At 35.1% G+C, this 21325-nt stretch overlaps 1 protein-coding gene across 2 annotated transcripts in view; it reads right to left on the bottom strand.

The window, feature by feature from the left end:
* Positions 1 to 21325, bottom strand: part of Cfap299 (cilia and flagella associated protein 299) — a 641205-nt gene that overhangs the window by 262139 nt on the left and 357741 nt on the right. The gene's annotated exons all lie outside the window — the stretch shown is intronic.

Here is a 21325-nt window from a genome sequence, read left to right as displayed (position 1 = left end):
TATGACAATATCCCCAGTCATTGAACTTCATGAAACATCTCCTCATTTAAAGCATAATTGCAGGACTGTTTTGATGTTTTTTCTAAAAGTAATCTACATTGGAATTGGTAATTGGAATCTGATATTGTTTAGCCATTAGGTATCCCCCAAAAGCTCATGTGTAACAAAATGCAATAAAGTTTAGATATGAAATGACTGGGTTATACAAACCTTAATTAATCAGGACATTAATCCCTGATAGCCTTGTTGAATTTCAACGTAGTAACTGTAATAACTGTAGGCAGTAACTAGGTAGTAACTGTAGGCAGGGTAGGATGTGGCTGGAGAAGGTGGGTTTCTGGAGGTGTGTCCTTGGGGTATATATTTTGTCCTTGTTGAACAGAGCTCTCTACTTCTTGGTGGTCTAGGCCCCAGCTGCTTTCCTCTGCCATACCCTTCTACCATGATGTTCTGCCTCACCTTGGGCCCTGAGGAATGGAGCCAACTGTCTAAGGACTGAGACCTCTGAAACCAAGAGCCCCCAAATAAACTTTTCCTCCTCTAATTGTTCTTCTAAGGTCTTTTGGCCAGAGCAGTAAAAAGCTGACTAGAACAGAATCCAAGCTCTTATACTTTTTTGTTTTAGCCAAAAATATTTAAATTATTTTGCTTCCAACAGTGAAAGTGATTAATTTTTATAAATCAATCAGTCACCTTAGTTTATTATTAAAAAGTAATAATAACTAAATATAATATTAGGAAATAAAATATTTGATTTTTCTTTATTCTGATGACATTTTCTGAATAGCTACCATGTGCCCTTACACAGTGAAAGAATCCAGAAATATAAAAATGAATAAGACTCAGTTTATATTTAGAAATTTTATGTTCAAGTTATTGGAGACTAATGCAAACATCTGATGTAGAGAATGGAATATAGTTTTACCAAATTTATAAGAAAACTGCTGGAGAGGAGTGACTAAATCTGTGAAGAGATTAGGGAGTTTTCAGAGCCTTAAAGCTGGATCTTAGGTGATATTAGGGGAAAACTGAAGAAAGAAGGGGGATGTCTGAATCTTTTAGGTAGAAACAAAATGTATATGTATGTACACGCATGGAATGCAGATTTTGGCATGGGATATTTAGGGAATGAAGAAAACACTTAGACAACTGGGTAAAGGAGTGGACCACACGGGTGATAATGATGTAATTAAGGATCCTCTCAAATATTAATTCAGGACGTCATCCCATATCTAAAATTCTTTAATGACTTACCTTTTTTTAACTCCTAAGAATAATTTTATTGATTTTTTAGCATACAAGTTTTTTCAAACTGCCTACATTTGAAATGGTAAGATCACAGCTAGAGAACTTATCTTCTCATTTAGAATAAATCTAATTTCCTTTTGAAGCATTCAATGCCCACTTTAAGAATAATCTCTCTTTCCCTTCTGATTTGTAGCTTCTCAGTTACACAACTAAATGAACATTTTATGTATGGAAATTTCCTTTATACTTGCACTGAAGCCTGAAAACCACAATCGGATTTGTAGTGGGTTCAGAAAATATGACCACTGCAAGCTTGTGTAGAAATGGCAATCTCTTTTCATTTTAAATGTTGAGAGCTCAGGAAGTGCATAAAGCACCTTAATATTACTTGTGTATGGAAAGCACAATACTGAGTTGACTTTCCACTTCCTCATTTTCAAGATCTAAGTGATGAGAGCACCACATACAACTTCTGTGGTGGCTTCTTAGTTTTGTGATTGTAGTGCATAACAGTCATAGAAAATGCATAAAACAGATGTGCATATCCTGTATAATCCCTAGTACTGTGAATAGGATGAATTTTATTCTTATGATTAAGTCTCACCAAATAAGCCTTTTAAATTTGATCTAGAGGCCAAAGATGATAGAAATCATAGATTCCAATTCCAGGAAAGAACTGATACATTTGTTTCTGGCTTGAGGCTGAGGAGGACCATGTAGAAGAAATATGGAAAAAAAAATTTAGAAGCTACCTGTGAGCTCTAACAATCAGTAAGAAAATCATGGTCTTTGGTTTTGAAACAAATTGAATTCTACCAACCACAAGAACAATCTTGGAAGTGGATTTCCCCCCTGAGCCTCCAAAAGAGAATTCAGCTTGGCTGACACCTTGATTGCACTGTACAGAACTGTGAGTTAATAAATGAATGTTTTAAGCGGTCACATTTGTGGTAATTTGTTATAAAATAATAGAAAAGTAAAATATTTAATAAAAATGATATAAGCTGTTAAAAAAGACTTTACTGCAATAGAAATTTCACATATAAGCACCACTTTGCTTGTACATTCAGGTATCAAGTCTGATGCAAAGCTGGAATATTTCAACTAGTGGTTGAGGGTTGTTCTTATGATTTGGAAAAATTCCAGTCTCGGTCCTGAGTTAAAAAAAAAAAAGAATTATAATAAAGCATGACCACCATTAATCCATAGAACTTCCAAAATGTAAGGTTACGAGAGATATTCTGTTTCTGAGAAAAAGAAAATCAAATCATAGAATTGACAAGGTTAAGGCCTCAAGAGTGAAGGAAGGTCATCATTGACACTACTGGTCCAACAACACACAATAGACTAAAACAGATTTTTACAAAATTCTGGGTGATGTATAATACTTTCAATACCTTTCCATTTCCACATGCTTCATAGGTTTTTACAACCAATTCCTTTCTTTCTCTATAGGTAGTTTCCACACCATCAGTTGTAACATCTTAGCTGATACCACTTCAGGTTGTACTCTCTCAACTTTAAATTTCTTGCCTATAGTTCTTTCACGATGACTGTTTATATGGAATGATTCTTCAGTTACTTTACACTCAAGATTGACTACTCAAATAAATACCTTAGCAGTATTTGCAATATCTACTATTAATCAAGATCCATGAAGAACACGCTAAATCCCTTGCATATATTTTCAATTAACTATTGATGTTATTCTCAACAACCTCAATTCTTGAGCAATTGTTTATATGAAAAGAAGAATTGTTATAAATAAGTTTATTTTCCATGGACAAATATTCTTGGTTCCCCACTATTAACTGTGATCCAACTAATTTAACATCAGCAAGTAATTTACTTGGTTGACTAACAAATGAGTGACTGAGAAACTTTGACTGAATCATTTTCATTTTTTATTTTTGTGAAGAAATTCTGATATAATGAGTATTCCACCTTAAATTTTCAAAAATTTCTTGACTATACCTTTCTTATGAGTTGGTAATATTATAACGAGTGCTTAATTAAAGATATCAGTGTTGAAATATGTTGTATTATTTTAATAATACTAATTTCCATTGTATAATGCTTTGCCTATATCATATTATAACTATATATGTGGCACTTGAAATATTGTTGGAATTCATAAGTATCACTTTTATTGGTAGTTCACCTAACAGAATTGAGAAATAATAAGAGCACCATATACAGTCTCTGAAGTGATTTTTTAGCTTTGTCTTTGTAGAGTATAAACAGCCAGAGACAATACATAAAAAGATAAGCATGGGCATGTTCTAAAAGAACTTTATCTATGGACACTGAAATATGAATACAATTCTCAATTATAAATTACTCTTTTGATTTTTAGTCAGTCAACAATTTCAAAATGAAAAGACTATTCTTCGTTAAAGGGCCCTATGAAAATAGGGAGTAGGCCCCAGTTTACAGCTCCTGTTTTAAAGTTTAGATGTTTCATGATTAACAAAATAAAAATAAAAACAAACAACAACAACAACAACAAAAAACCTGGGGTATTGATCAAGGTCTCCATGTATCACTATACAATTTATATTAAATATGAATCTGAAGTGACACAAATTATTAGTTTCAGAGACACCATTTATCATAAGACATGATGTAAGATGATAAAAAAGTCCAACAGGGAAATATTACTTTTGTGCTCCTTAAGGCAGCATTTCTCAATGTGTGATCCATGGGTCTGGATCAAGCAATTTATGGGGAGTGATGCTTATTAGAAAATATATATTTATGCTTCTCTCCAAATTTATTTCATTAGAAATCTAAAGTTTTAATCAACTAGCCAGTTAATTCTTGTGTATGATAAACCTCAAGAGCAACATCCTCAAGATAGAGGTATGTTGGTCGGGATTATAAATTATCAATTCAATGTTTCATTCTCAAGCATAAAACCAGAGGAGCCATATGGGTATAATTATGTGTATAATTATCTGTAGAATATCAAAACTGATTATAATAAACACTTTCAACCAAATATCACTCCAAAACTTTTCTACTAGGACAAAGGGAAAACTGGAAAATTCAGTCTTACATGCTTACATGCCAAATACACACACACACACACACACACACACACACACACACTACAGTCTTCTGTTTCTCAATAGGAAACAATTTTATGTATCTCTAAAATTTTTAAAAATTTATCCATATATCATGTAAGTTATAATTTCATGTTTTGATGTGTATCATTACTAAGAGTTTGTGTGTTCTAAAATACTTGGAAAGAAAAGGATAATAATTTAAAAACTGACTTAAATTTTTGTTTCCCTCCCAAAAACCTTTCCTTTGGTGACACCATTATTATTTGAACCTTTGAAGCCCTTGCTAACTGCGAAGGCCAAAATTAATATAAATGATTTTGACTTAATCTTTAGATGATACAGTGTTTTGGAATATCTTCATTTGCTTGAATTAAAATTTTAAAATACAAGAAAAAATAAACATTTATTTAAGCCATAGCACAGACTACAGAGCAACAAAGGTCAATAATGATGACAATTTTTAAAAGAATGCATTTAGTTACACTTGTTTATGAGGACCCACATTTGAATTAGGATTATAAACAAAGTAAAATCTTAATTTTGAACATTTGCTAGCAGCCATGAAAAGATAATGCACACATTGCCATACCTTAACATATTCACTTGAAAATATTTGAGAAACTTGCACTCTGACTTTAGAAAAACAAGTTTTTATATATTCCATAAATAATATTCCACAATTACAAAGTATTTTTAATGATAATAAACATTCAAAATATCATCAACCTTAACAAATCAGTATTCCCATGCTTCCTAGTCAAGGTGCATTCATTATTTTTACTGTGACCAATAATACCAGGAATAAAACTATTCTGTATTAATACCAACAATTTTCCATGTTGCTTCATTATCATCAGAAGGGTCATTTATTGTAATAGCATTGTGTTGGTGAATTCTCACCATACCCAACAGACTCTGATTGTTAGATAACTAGGTTAATTGCTGACCTCTTAATTCAAAAATATAATTCAAAGAATAACTAGAAGGAAACCAATAAATTGTTCACAACCAATATGTAGAGATATGGGTTGACCAGAGCCAGCTTTTCTTATTGGATCAATCTGCCATGTGCTATTGCCACACCTCTTAGCCAATGGTATATCTGGGGTTAGGGAACAGAGTTGTTCCAAACCCTTTTCCCTCTTTTTCTGGGCATGCAACTATATTGCATTCCCAGTTTTCCTTACAATTAGATTAGATCTGGCTATGTGACAGGGTTCTGGACAATGGAACATTAGCATAAGAAGTTAAACACTTTCAGGCTAGCCCATTAAACTTCCTATATGTCAACTCTATGATCTTCCTCATTCTCTTATTGAAAGGAAACAACTACACAATCTTGGAAAGCATAATGAAAGTGATGGAGATTCTATTAACCTGGGTCTCTGAATGATCAAACAGAATAAAAGTATTCCCCACTAACCTAAAATTGTCTGAGGGTGGAGTGATTGTGAGCAATAATTAAGTTTCTAGTTGTATAAGCAATTATAAATGTTGGAGCCAGTTTATTTCAATGTTTCCTAGTATTTTATTTAGTTTAATTGGGAATATAGACAAAGAGGAGGTTGTGTTTTTTATCTTTCGTCTAAGATAAAATTACTAGCATCTAATCCCTCCAACGCCAGCACTACTCCTAACTTCATTGCTATCATCAGTATTAACTTGAGCCCGGAGAAAAGCCTAGAAATAATAAACAGTCCCATGCTCTTCTTCCCCTACAAAACCTGGGTGAGCTTTATCCAATTTCTATCAATACATCTAAGCTGGTAAAAGTGACTATTTAACTTATATGCTCAGTTCTTAACTGAAAACTTCCATGATATAAAATCATGGATAAGAACATTTTCAAGAACATAATGAATTAGAATGAACTGAAAACTCCAGAATTACTTTCTATATCTGCAGATATAGTTTTATCTAAAGCAGTTAGGGCTGGTATAACATTAGATTACTTTAGAAACCAATATTTATCCATTTTATTATAATTAAAGGCTTGAAGAAAGAAATGCAGCTTCTGCAATTTCAGGAATGTTTGATCTTTTGCCAACAATAACAGTGACATATAATTATGTCCATTATCTGCTATATCTATCATGAACCTAACCATAAAATGTAACTGTACAGCATCATGTCATATTCTTAGAAATTAACAAAATATGAGATTTCTTTACATTTAACTTGCATCATTTCTCTATGTATCTAATCTCAAGTAGGTTTTCACTTTTAACTCTGCATTCCTTAAATTCAGCTCACAACCTATCCTGTTTCCTATGATAGCTCTTCCAGAACTTTTCCATTCCTCTGAATTTCTCCAACCCTGTATTTCTCATTTTCAGTAGTTATGTACCAAGAAGATATAGGCCATTTTTTGTGTTTGCTCAGATTCTTCACCTTTCACCTACCTATTTTTTGGTGGTGGTGGGGAGGACCAGGGATTGAACTCAGGGGCACTCGATCACTGAGTCACATCCCTAGTCTTATTTTGCATTGTATTTAGAGACAGGGTCTCACTGAGTTGCTAATTAGCACCTTACTTATTGCTGAGGCTGGCTTTGAACTCCAGATCTTCCTGACTCAGCCTCCAGAGCCATTGGGACCTTTCACTTATCATTATCTTCATCCATAAGTTCCTCCTTACTTCCCCTAGCAAATGAATAATATTCCACTGTCTTTCAAGCCTTATTACATGTTAGGTGGACATCAGATAGTCCTCCATCCTTATTTTTGGTTCTGTTAATATCCTTACTTTTGATTCTGTTAATTTCCACTTCCTCCAGGTTTACTCTATCTAGCTTCCTATTTTCTTCCCCAGCACATAAATCTTCTCTTCCTTGCTGGAATTTCTCTTTTTCAGTCTAAAGCAAAATTCCACATACCCATAAGGACAAGTGTGTGTGTGTGTGTGTGTGTGTGTCCCACACACATCTAAGAAACCTTTCTCAGTGCTTCTTAATGCCATCCCATCTTTCTCCTCCTCTCTCCTAATAAACATTTAAAAAGAATAATATATACTTTCTGCTTCCTTTGCTTCTCCTATCACTGGAATCCTATTTTGTCTTAATCTAGATTTTTTATATAATGTGCTGGATATTGTAAGTTGAAGATGGGTTAAAGACTGTTATAGAAATAGAAGAGTAAAAGGCAAGATGGTATAAAGGACACGATTGGATGAAAATATTCTTGCTAGGTGGTAGAACTCTGTTCTTTCTGGGGAAGAATGGGAGGAAGGGCTGGACAAGTAGAATATAATGGTGGTGTACAGGGCCTTTAGGTCAAGATTTGCATACCATTTTCAGTGGATTCATTGAAGTTAGTTTTAAGAAAATAAATACCTTACAATCTCCAAAACTACTAAAATATGAGCAAAATGCAATCTGAATTTAGGAAAATGAGTAAGGAAAGAAACTCAGCTACTCTTCTCAGTTCAATTTCCTAGTATTTTCTTTATCTTGTCTCCTTGTTATTATACTCTTCTTCATTTAGACCAAATCTAGTGATCAATGTCTCCATCACATTATGACAAACTTCAAAATTTTATTTGCCAATATCAGAACTGAAAATTTCATGTTACATTTCACATTACGTAGGACAGATACTGGAGAGAAATCTGAATACGTAGGTGAGCCATTACTAAAGGATACTCTAGTTAAAAGCATGGGAAATAACTGCCCGACAACATGTCCAAGATTTCTTATGGGCTTCTTGAGAAATGCTTAATTCTCAAGGTTGCTTGAAATATAGAGAACTTTCCTTTTCTTTTCTGTTCTTTCTTTTTTTTTCATTTTCTTTTTTTTTTCTCCTGGAACTGGTGATTTAACTCGGGGCATTGTAGCATGCTAGGCAAGCACTCTACCACTGACACTGAACTGCACCTCCAGCCCCCTAAAATAGGGAACTTTTTGAGCCACAAATTAAACTTTAAAAGCAGATGTGCTATTGTTACTATTTCTTGTGAACAGTCATAGAGTTATGATGTGTAATGATATTTCCACTGCCTGTTAAAGTAAGTTCATGGCTGACATGATATGTGCATAAGTATGTCCCAGAATTGAAAATGTGACATTTATCAACGGCTTACTAAGTATAAGGACTGAATATCTGATATTTTTCAATTGCTTACTATGTCCTGACATTTTTCTGTAGGCTTTATTAACTATTTAATTTGTAAATAGGAAAGATGGCCCAGAGAAATCAAAGGTTTGGACAAAGAATATATGGATACTCAGTGGAAGAAGCAGGCTTTGCCTGGCCATGAATACCAGGCCCAGGCTCTTACTGTGACATCATCGGGCTTTCCCTATGGCACCAAAAGTTTCAATGTATATGTACAACCTATCCTAAGTCTTAAGTACAGTGAATACACACTGTGCAGACAATAAAGACAAAAAATACTTTCAGAAAAATGCCACAACTTATGAAAAGTGACCAAAGAAAAAATGTTATAATTTTCCCCAGTAACACGTGAGCATGGGTTAATTTACTTGGTGTCAGATTAGACAGCATATGGCAATACTCTATAATAACTAAACAAAGACTCAATTATTTTTTTCTGGATTGTAGATAAGGGCCAAGATTAGTTATGGACTGAGCATGACAGAGAGACAAATGGTCTGCAGGAGACAATTATAATCTCCCCACAGATGTCAGACACCTGAGGGGAATGAGAACAGAGAAATGAAAGGCAGAGACAGAGATATCTATGTAGGTATTTCTAAAGTTTCTATAGATATTTCAACTTTGTTTGTAGGGCTTCCTTTCCAGAGTTTAATCTAGGCCCAAACTACCTTTTTCTTGGGTACAAGAAAGATGCTCCTATAGACTGAATGTGCGTTGTACCCAAGGAAACTCAAGTTGAACTTTGATTGCTGTTGTGGCAATTTGGAGGCAAGGCCTTTAAGAAGTGATCAGGTCATTAAGAGGGATTAACACAACTCTCCTGGGATTGGATTAGTTACCACAACATCAGGCTGTTATAAAGCAAGCCCATACCATGTGTTTTGTCTCTTCCACATGCTCCTACTTACCTTCCACTTTTCCACCATGTTATGACACAGCTGAAGACCCTTGCCAGAAGTAAAGCAGATGCCAGCTCCAAGTTTTGGGCTTCCAACCTCCAAATCATGAATCATGAGATAAATAAACTTGTTTCCTTTCTATGTTATCCAGTCTCAGGTGTATTATTATAGCAACAGAAAATGGACCAAGACAGATGCCATTATTCAACACAGAAGAACTAAAGACATGCTGATAATCAATGCCAACTCTAGGATCTAAAGGCTATATTAGTACTTCATTGTTTTTACGGAGATACACAGGGCAAGGTAGATTATTCTTTTTATTGGCCTTTCAGACACTGACTTTTCCTCTGAAGTAACAAGAGTATTAGTTACAGGATCAGTAAGTCAGCAGATCCAGGTCCAAACCAAGACAGTCTGATGGGCAGAAGGATTTCAGTGTGATGAACAGGAATTCTGTACCTGTTCATTGGCGTTAACATTTAGCAAGTGAGACTTTAGAAACTACTTTATTAAATAGACATATTCTATGCCTATGTTAAGATCAGGTGGAGATTCCCCTCCAATCTTACTAGGCTCAAGAAGGGTCATGGAAGGTGAAATAGATTCAAATAGGAAAGAGCTGAATATATGAAGAGCTGGAGGCCAATCTAACTATGAATGATGGCATTAACACAGTTTATTTCCATGGTATCTTCCCAGAAAGTTCAGCATTTTTTCTTCCAGTATGTCACTTTTTCCAAGATGACTACAGAAATACTCCATGAATCAAAATACAGACTCAACTGGAATAATTCAGAGTTTTTCTGAGATTTATTTGTTAACATGATAAAATATTTTAAATTTTGCTATCAATTAACTAGGATGGAATATTTAATATAAGCAAACTTTATTGTGACTCCATATGTTTTCTTTAAAAATATGAAATGAAAAATGTTTGCAGGGATACATTGTTTGACATAGTTGATGGTGTGAGACAGGATGGACAGGGAAAAAATGCAATAAAAGTCCAGAATTTACCCAAATAGTAATATCTTTAAGAGGAATAAATAAAAATATTTGTATGGTCTTATCAGAGTACAATTTTTTAGAATGACTTAATCTCCACTACAGACATGCAGATTACTCTGCAGTGATGCCAACATTTCAGACATTTGGTAAGGTATTTATCTCCATATTCCACTTAAGAGAAAGCTCAGCACTATGTATAAAAGTAGAGGAACAATTTATTTCTTCAATGTTTCCAAGAGAAATGTTCTGTGCCATAAGTTTTCTTAAGTGATAAATGCCTTTCCAACAGAAGAACAAAAAACCCTGACTAAACCAAGTAAGGATTCATGAAACTCATGTAAAAAGAGTATATGGAAAAGAAAAGTTACAAACATTGAAATATATCTTCTATTGAGTTAAGCAAAAGGAGACACAAAGATGAAATTGAGAACTTCCTAATCTTGTAATTCATCAGAATTCACAAAAAATGCTGAGATTTTTAAGGAATATTATAAAAATAAACCTATTTATGCATCTTTCCAGCATCATGGTAGTTTTTCCACCCCACCTCATTTTCCCACCTGTTTGGAAAAATACATTCTGGCAGCATGTCCAGGACTCAATATCATTCCTAACCACATAAAAATTGAATTCCTGTCTCACTGTATCAACCCTCTGGGGGACAAAATCTGGCCACATAGAAAGAACATAAACTGTTCCTTTGCAAGATGGCAGGTATTTGGCACATGCCTTGGGGGTTGTTTAAACAAGCTGATTAGTAGTATCACCTAGGCAAGTTCATTGTTTATAATTGTTCTATTTCATTTGCCTATAAAAAGTAGAAGCACACATTTTGCTCTACAAGCCTGGAATGAATCAATAGCTGCCCCCATCCCAGAAAAATAGTGCATACCTAAAAAACAACAGGGTAAAATGATTAGTGCACAGGACTTTAAAGCCCACCAACATTGCTGCAAGAAGGTGGTTTCTGCTTACAATTACCCCACTAACCACACTTAAACTGTGGTGGAAAAAAGAATAGAGACACGAATAAATCTTACTATATTTCCTGCCTAGAACCAGTATGGAGAAGTGTATTCACGTCTAAGATTATTACTTTTAAATATCACTTTCATGTCTTTCCTGCTTAAAGAATCTAAGCACTTTCTTAAGAGAACATACACATTCAGGTATTTTTGAAACGGCAATAAGATAACTAAACTTGTTTCATAAAAATCATGACATTTCTCTTTTCAGAGAAATCACTAACTTATTATCTTTTAACAGATATTGTCTTTTTACTTATTATCTTTTCTCTTAATCCAACTCTAAAGATTCATAAACATATACTCAACTATCTGATCCTCCTGATTTTTATACTTATTTTCTCAATTCTAGCTCCTACTAATATTTTTGGGATATTAATCCATTATCCTTTTATTTCAAGTATGAGAGGATAAAGAGTACTTTGCTTAAAGGCATGAAATTGAATACCAGGCAGTACTGAAATCAAGGCCACCCGCTATAGCTTAGCCTCTCACACCCCATGTTTCCTCTTATAGGACCCATCTGGTTTAATTCTGAGGCTTCAGAAAAAAAAAATATGTGTAAGTGCATTGAACAGTGGCTGATACACAAATGTATATTCTTTTCTATTACTAATCATTAATTTTTAAAGTTTGTTTTAGTTATACATTATAATAGGATTCATTTTGACATAATTATACAAGCATGAAATATAATTTGCTCTAATTCAGACTCCAGTACTTCCCCTTATTTCTCTCCCCTCTTTCATCCACCAGTTTCCTTACCTCTATTCTACTAAGTAAAACGATCATATATATTATCTTTCATTATGGTTTTTGTTTTTTCATTCTTGACTTACCTTCTTGTGGCTTTGTATAAACTTAGTCTTTAAATATCAAATCTATCCCATTTTTATTTAAAAAATTAAAAAATATATTGACATATCCATTTGCCTTTTCAACAACAGTTTTTTTTTTTTGTTGTTGTTATTGTTTTGATAAGCTAAACATTCTGTCACCACATTCTCCATCACTTATTCTTGTATGAATGGGAGATTCCACTTCTTAACCAACTCCTTTAGAAGGAAAATTTACATATTCACTTTCTCCTAGCTAGGGTATCACTTGAGTTCCAGGTCTATCCTACCGTATACTACTACCTGAAATATATGACTGGCACCTCAGACCAATGAGTCTAAAGTTGAAATATCACCTTAGCTTTCAAATTTGGTTTGCCTCTTCTATTGACTATTCTAGTTAGTGGCAGCACCATCATCCCATTTATAATATTAAAATAATAGGTATTATCATATTAATTACAATAATTACTAAAACTTACTAAATATTTCTTATATGCCTGATAACATTCTCAGAATTTACACATACTAAATTGATGTTGACAGAAAAAAAAATCCCCAAAGTAATTACTATTATATTATCTAATGAAAAACAAACATAAGTAACTTATTCCAGGTCAAATACTTTAATAAGTATGCTCATGTTTTATGCCTTTGGAGCTACACATTTAGTTACTTCATTATATTATTTTGTAGAACTCAGCATGATAGCTGGAAAGATGGATGTTGTCTTTACCTTCTAAATTTCCTTCACTTCTTTTATTGGGTTACTACCAACTTCTGTTCATTTTAATTCCTTATTTCCCTATTAAATGGATCTCTTCAGATCTTCTTTGTCTCACCTATATAATGGCTATACTCTTTGCTTCTAATTCTTTCCAATCTATCCTTCCTAATCCTGACCCCCCCCCAAAAAAAAAAGAAAAGGAAAGATCCAATATTAATCAATATTAATTATTTATTATGAATTAGTTTTCTGCTTTCACTGATTCTCAATTATTTTCTGATAGAAACTTTAGCTTCAGAACACAGTAGTGTTGAGTGAGTGTTAAGGAGCCTAGCAGAGGAGACTTCATGCCCAATAGATGCAGAACCTGTTTAGAACAGGATTTTTTAAATTTTTATTGTTTATAAACATGTTTCACACAGTACTTAACTAATCTCAGACACAACTATGTTGTCATGCCTATCTCTTCAAAGCAAAAGATGGTCACTTTTCTACCCATATATAATGTTACAGGATAATCAGGATCCCAAACTAAGTCTAGGCTTTGTCCAAGGCTAAACTTCAGGCATGTGTGACAACCTAATAGGGTCTCTTAACCAGAAGAATTAAGAAGTTTCTGAGATAATTCCAACCTAAGGCCCCAAACAATCAAGAACTGGCCAAATTCCAAAATAGGACCTTAGAAGTCAAAGTGAGTTTCAGATATGACACAATGGAGTAAAATTTGCAAATACGGGATTTGAGTAGCCAGTGAGGCTCTCAGTATAACAAATGAACTTGTCCTAGTGTTGAAGAGTGGAGAAGTTATTTTAAACACAGCACACTGACTATCTCTGAAAGTTTCCTTTGAATTGATTAGCTAGCAATACTTCTTGAGACTCTCTAATTAAGTGTAACCAGAACAGAGATAGTTCGCTTTCCTTTTCCCATTTGTCACAGATTGATTCCCACCTTGGGCACTATGTGAATTCAGGGTGTCTCTAGTACTGCCTTTTGGAATAGTAACTGTGCCTCATGTATCTGGAAGAAATGTGGCAGCTGATGGGAAATTGTGGAGTCTGGAGAGGCAACACCAGATAACATGGTGTCTGTTAGAGTGGCAAGTAGTGTTGAGTGAGTGTTACAGACCACCCACAGCCCAGCAGAGGAGCCTGCATGCCCAATAGATGCAGAACCTGTTTAGAACAGGATTTTTAATTTTTAATTTTTTTATAAACATGTTTCAGATACAACTAAGTTGTCATGGGGTGTATCAGTTAGAAAGTCTAGGAGCTCTAAGCATTTAACTATGAAGGAGGAAGAGGCAACAAAATTTGAATATTACTGTTAAGAGAAATTAACAGTAATTTAATTACTCTGGGGGCAGAGAACATTCAAATTATGCCAGAAATATTAAACACTTGGCAATTTTCCAGATGTATTTCCTGATTACTCTTTTATTAACCCTTATCTGTGTTGGAAATATTTTGCAGTGCATATTGTAAAATCTTTAAAGGTAATGTTACCTAACCCAAAGTAGTGCTTAGTACACATAAGGCACCTATACATATTTACTGCACTGGATTGAATAAGAATGGAAAACAAATTTAATTTTTCTAAGAGACTGAAATGTAGTAAATACATTTATTTATTCATAAATCTTTTTATTTGTTCAAAAATGTTCATTGACTCTTAAGATACTGGGTTAGATTCTGGGGATGTAGTGGTAAAAAAGATAAGATTATTTCCTTCCAGGAGCCACTATAACAGAAAAGAGTGGTGGCAACTACTAAATTGTAGTATTTATTATAGAATAGAAATTTATGATTTTTAAGTATACTTGAATGAATCAGCCTATTTAATTCTCATATTGTGCTAAAATTTATACACATTGCCCATTTGATAAGAAATAGTGTCTACCACAATCACATAGATAAAATATTAGGGAGTAAGAATTTTAATTTCAAAGTCTATATTAGGTCAATGCTAGCATTCCTCATTTTTCATCAGTCAGCTATGATACTGGCAATTTTCTGTTTTATCAGGTAGTATTTTAGTATAGATAGATTGGTTTTGACGTCGTAGAACATGGGTATCTACTAAATACTTGTTTTGATCTTTTACTTATTTTTTTCATGATATGAATTAAAATTAATGTATATCCAAGTAGAAAGTTCATCCTCATATCACCACCAACTTTTCTGAGTGTTACTTTAAATGAATACATCTTGGGATATATTGCCCTATGCCATGTTACCTCACTGAAAATTGGAGGGCCAAAGTGAAAGTGGGGTGGTGGCATCCCTTGTTTATTGCCAGTCAATTAGATAGACAATTTAATTGTAATGATCACTATTACCTTTCACCATGACAAAATTATGAGAAGGTCATCATCCATCCAATATTCAACAAAATTGAGATGGTCATGATCCTTCATAGGAGTGGTCCCCAACACATCATCTGCTGAGGCTTAGCCTAAATTTTGTATGTGTAGACCACCAAGACCAAAAGTCAGGACATACTGATTTCTCACTTCATTCTCTCTTTTTCTATTTTTGCTTTGTTTTGTAGGGAGATGAAGGTATATGTGGCTCTTCCACCTTTTTATATAGGACAGGAGAGGTGAGGCAATAAAGTTTCATATTAAGAATTTCAAGGAGAGAAGATCCAACATGATGACTGGCGGGTAGGCAGCGCTTTCAATACCCCCACAATAACGGGGTCAGAGAGACGCATTAATACGATTAGATTCTACCTGCTGAGAAACTTCTAGCAAAATTCCACTGAAGAGAGACTGGCCGGGAATTAGTAAGATTTTTGAAGGTGACAGTTTGCCCCAGAAGAGTGAATCTCCTCCATGCAGCACGGAGGTCCAGATCTGCCGGCCGCACGCGCGACCCGGCGACCAGACTCTGAAGCGCAAGGACTCTAGGAAGAGGTCTCTAGCCAAGCCTTCATGAAATAGCGAACTGGGAACTGAAACCAACCAGAGACAGATCAGTCCCACCCCTCCCTTCAGACACTCCGGCAAGGAGCCTGGGGCCCGCCATAGCAGAGAGGTGACATCACCGACGGAATTCCTTCCCAGCGGAATCCACTTTAGCAGGTGTGTGACTCCCACCCCCTTCAGATACAAGCAGCCAGGAAACCTCGAGAATCTCTCCTGGGGCGTGTCTGTAGGGAAGCAGAGGGGATTCCCGATCCCCAACTCCCCTCCACCAGCGGCGACACCCAAGGTCTTAGCCGCCAGTTTCCAGGGACGTGCCCACCAAAGGGGTCCGAAAAAATTAAACTGTTGGTTCCCAGATCACCGCACCACAGAACTGGGGCTTAGATGAATGACAGAGAGAGTGCTCAGTCGTTCAGGAAATAGGACACGTGGTGGGGCTACAAGTGTAACAAGATCCTTGGGGAACCACCTCTGGTGAACAGGACCTGGCTGGCTGGCTGGCAGGAGGAAAGGGGGGAGGGGCCGGAGAAGTGATACGGCTCTGGACTAACAGGATTGAGAGACTCCCAGGAGCTGCCTTATAGGGATTGCTGTTGGCACATAGAGGGCAGAAGCTCGGCTCGGAGGGCACAGCTCCGCCTACTGGAGGAGAAGAAAATGGATCTCTAAGACTTCAATGTTTTTTTCTTTTCTTTTTTCTTTTTCTCTCTTTGTTCTTTTCTCCCCTTTTCCTTCTCTCTTTCTTTCCCGTTTCAAGTGTTATTGTTCTTTCCATTCTCCCCTAACCTATCTATCTCTCTCTCCTTCTTTTTAAGAGCACCCTCCTTCCCCTACCCCCCAACTTTCATCCCAAGCATTACGTCTTCCATTACGTGTAATTGTCTGAATGCAAATAGAAATAGGTGAAGGTTTCCAGGCTGTATATAGGGCTTCTAAATACCTAGCTACTACCAAACACCCTGATCCAATCGCCTGTTAGTATCCCCCTTCAGTAGAGCAATCTTCTAAAGTAGCCAAGAATACTAACCCTCATACCATCATAGCACCTAACCTAAACATAAAGTCCTAAGAACAAACAACAAATCACTATATGCATACAGAATCCGGAAGCCTTTTATGAATTGAATGAATCAGCTTTAAAATACAATAAAGCCCAACATTTCTAGGCATAGTCTCCCACCACAAAGGAGAGACAACAGAGATATACAAAACCAAAACAATTTATAGGAGAAAGCAGAAACACAGCAGTCAAACAGAGCTGGAAAGTAACGTGAACAACATGAAAAAACAAGGGAAAAAAAGGATTACACACAATAAAGGACAACTTAAATCTACAGGAGGACCTAGAAGCATCAGAAACATGGACAGGGAAAGAACTCAAGGCATACCTAACTCAGATGGAACGGAATATTAGAAAAGACATGAGACAGCAAGTCCAAGCAATGAAAGTATACTTTGAAAACGAATTAAACAAACAAATTCAAATGGCAAAGAATGAGCTTTACCAGGAGATAGAGATTTAAAAAAAAAAAATCAAACAGTAATCCTAGAAGTGCAGGAAACCATAAACCAAATTAAAAACTCAAATGAGAATATTACAAATAGACTAGATCAAGTAGAAGTCAGAACATCATATAATGAAGACAAAGTTTATCAACTTGAAAAGAATATAGTCAACACAGAAAGGATGCTTAAATCTCACAAGCACTCTATCCAAGAGATATGGGATGTCATAAAAAAACCAAACTTGAGAGTCATTGGGATAGAAGAAGGTATAGAGGTTCAAACCAAAGGAATGGACAACCTATTAAATGAAATAATCCTAGAAAACTTCCCAGATATGAAAGATGGAATGGATTGCCAAAACCTGGAAGCCTACAGGACCCCAAACATTCAAAACCATAATAGACCAACTCCAAGACACATAATTATGAAGATATCCAACATACAGAACAAGGAGAGAATATTAAAAGCTAAGACAGAAAGGAGGAAGATTACATTCAGGGGTAAGCCAATTAGGTTAACGGCTGATTTTTCATCACAGACGTTGAAAGCAAGAAGATCCTGGAACAACATATTTCAAACGCTGAAAAATAATGGATTCCAACCAAAAATACTGTATCCAGCAAAATTAAGCTTCAGATTCGACAATGAAATTAAAATATTTCAAGATAAACAAAAGTTAAAAGAATTCGCAGCCAGAAAACCAGCACTGCAAGGCATTTTGAGCAAAATACTACCAGAAGAGGAATTGAAAAATAGCACCCAAAACTAACAGTGGGAAGTATCTCAGTAAAGGGGGAGAAAAACAGCCAAAGAGGAAAAACTAGCCAAACTAAAATAAATAAATAAATAAACATGACTGGAAGTACAAACCATATTTCAATAGTAACCTTAAATGTTAATGGCTTAAATTCACCAATCAAGAGACATAGGCTAGTAACCTGGATTAAAAAAAAAAAAAAAACAGATCCAACAATATGTTGCCTTCAGGAGACTCATATGATAGGAAAAGACATACACAGGCTGAAGGTGAAAGGTTGGGAAAAATCATACCACTCACATGGCCCTCCGAAGCAAGCAGGAGTGGCCATACTCATATTGAATAAAATCAACTTCAAACCTAAGTTAATCAAAAGGGATAAAGAAGGACACTATATACTGTTAAAAGGAACCATCCACCAACAAGACATAACAATTATCAATATGTATGCACCAAACAATGGTGCTGCAACGTACATAAAACAAACTCTCTTCAAGTTCAAGAGTCAAATAGACCACAACACAATAACTATGGGTGACTTCAACACACCGCTCTCTCCATTAGACAGATCCTCCAGACAAAAGCTGAATAAAGAAACTATAGAACTCAATAACACAATCAATAACCTAGACTTAACCGACATATATAGAATATATCAACCATCATCAAGTGGATACACGTTCTTCTCAGCAGCACATGGATCTTACTCAAAGATAGACCATATATTATGCCATAGGGCAACTCTTAGTAAATATAAAGGTGTGGAGATAATACCATGCACCTTATCTGATCATAATGGAATGAAACTGGAAATCAATGATAAAAGAAGGAAGGAAAAATCCTTTATCACCTGGAAAATGAACAATATGTTACTGAATGATCAATGGGTTACAGAAGACATAAAGGAGGAAATCAAAAAATTCATAGAGATAAACGACAATACAGACACAACATACCGGAATCTATGGGACACAATGAAAGCAGTTTTAAGAGGGAAATTCATTACCTGGGGTTCATTCCTCAAAAAAAGGAAAAACCAACAAATAAATGAACTCACACTTCATCTCAAAACCCTAGAAAAGGAAGAGAAAAACAACAGCAAATGTAGTAGAAGACAAGAAATAATTAAAATCAGAGCGGAAATCAACGAAATTGAAACAAAAAAAACCCATTGAAAAAATTGATAAAACTAAAAGTTGGTTCTTCAAAAAAATAAATAAGATGGATAGACCCTTAGCCATGCTAACGAAGAGAAGAAGAGAGAGAACTCAAATTACTAACATATGGGATGAAAAAGGCAACATCACAATGGACACTACAGAAATACAGAAGATAATTAGAAAGTATTTGAAACCCTATATTCCAATAAAATAGAAGATAGTGAAGATATCGATAAATTACTTAAGTCATATGATCTGCCCAGATTGAGTCAGGAAGACACACACAATTTAAACAGACCAATAACAAAGGAAGAAATAGAAGAAGCCATGAAAAGACTACCAATCAAGAAAAGCCCTGGACCGGATGGGTATACAGCAGAGTTCTACAAAACCTTCAAAGAAGAATTAATACCAATACTTTTCAGGTTATTTCAAGAAATAGAAAAAGAAGGAGCCCTTCTAAATTCATTCTATGAGGCCAACATCACCCTGATCCCGAAACCAGACAAAGACACTTCAAAGAAAGAAAACTACAGACCAATATCTCTAATGAACTTCGATGCAAAAATCCTCAATAAAATCCTGGCGAATCGAATACAAAAGCATATCAAAAAAATTGTGCACCATGATCAAGTAGGATTCATCCCTGGGATGCAAGGCTGGTTCAATATATGGAAATCAATCAATGTTATTCACCACATCAATAGACTTAAAGATAAAAACCATATGATCATCTCCATAGATGCAGAAAAAGCATTCGACAAAGTAAAGCATCCCTTAATGTTCAAAACACTAGAAAAACTAGGGATAACAGGAACTTACCTCAACATTGTAAAAGCTATATATGCTAAGCCTCAGGCTAGCATCATTCTAAATGGTTAAAAACTGAAGGCATTCCCTCTAAAATCTGGAACAAGACAGGCATGCCCTCTCTCACCACTTCTATTCAATTTAGTTCTTGAAATACTAGCCAGAGCAATTAGAGAGACAAAAGAAATTAAAGGCATAAAAATAGGAAAAGAAGAACTTAAATTATCACTATCTGCGGATGATATGATTCTATACCTAGAAGACCCAAAAGGTCTACAAAGAAACTACTAGAACTAATAAATGAATTCAGCAAAGTGGAAGGATATAAAATCAACACGAATAAATCAAAGGCATTCCTGTATATCAGCAACAAAACTTCTGAAATGGAAATGGATAAAAACACTCCATTCACAATATCCTCAAAAAAAAAATAAAATAAAATACTTGGGAATCAACCTAACAAAAGAGGTGAAAGATTTATACAATGAAAACTACAGAACCCTAAAGAGAGAAATAGAAGAAGATCTTAGAAGATGGAAAAATATACCCTGTTCATGGATAGGCAGAACTAACATCATCAAAATAGCGATATTTCCCAAAGTTCTCTACAGGTTTAATGCAATGCCAATCAAAATCCCAATGGCATTTCTTATAGAAATAGATAAAGAAATCATGAAATTCATATGGAAAAACAAAAGACCCAGAATAGCAAAAGCAATTCTAAGCAGGAAGAGTGAATCAGGAGGTATAGTGATACCAGATTTCAAACTGTACTACAGAGTAATAGTAACAAAAACAGCATGGTACTGGTACCAAAACAGGTGGGTGGACCAATGGTACAGAATAGAGGACACGGAGACCAATCCACAAAATTACAACTTTCTTATATTTGATAAAGGGGCTAAAAGCATACAATGGAGGAAGTATAGCATCTTCAACAAATGGTGCTGAGAAAACTGGAAATCCATATGCAATAAAATGAAGATGAACCCCTTTCTCTCGCCATGCACAAAAGTTAACTCAAAATGGATCAAAGAGCTTGATATCAAACCAGAGACTCTGCATCTGATAGAAGAAAAAGTTGGCTCTGATCTACATATTGTGGGGTCGGGCTCCAAATTCCTTAATAAGACGCCCATTGCCCAAGAGTTAATAACAAGAATAAACAAATGGGACTTACTTAAACTAAAAAGTTTTTTCTCAGCAAGAGAAACAATAAGAGAAGTAAAT

Source organism: Marmota flaviventris, chromosome 7 (assembly GCF_047511675.1).
Source record: "Marmota flaviventris isolate mMarFla1 chromosome 7, mMarFla1.hap1, whole genome shotgun sequence".
In the NCBI taxonomy this organism is placed as follows: domain Eukaryota; kingdom Metazoa; phylum Chordata; class Mammalia; order Rodentia; family Sciuridae; genus Marmota; species Marmota flaviventris.
This window is presented reverse-complemented; position numbering and strand designations above follow the sequence as displayed.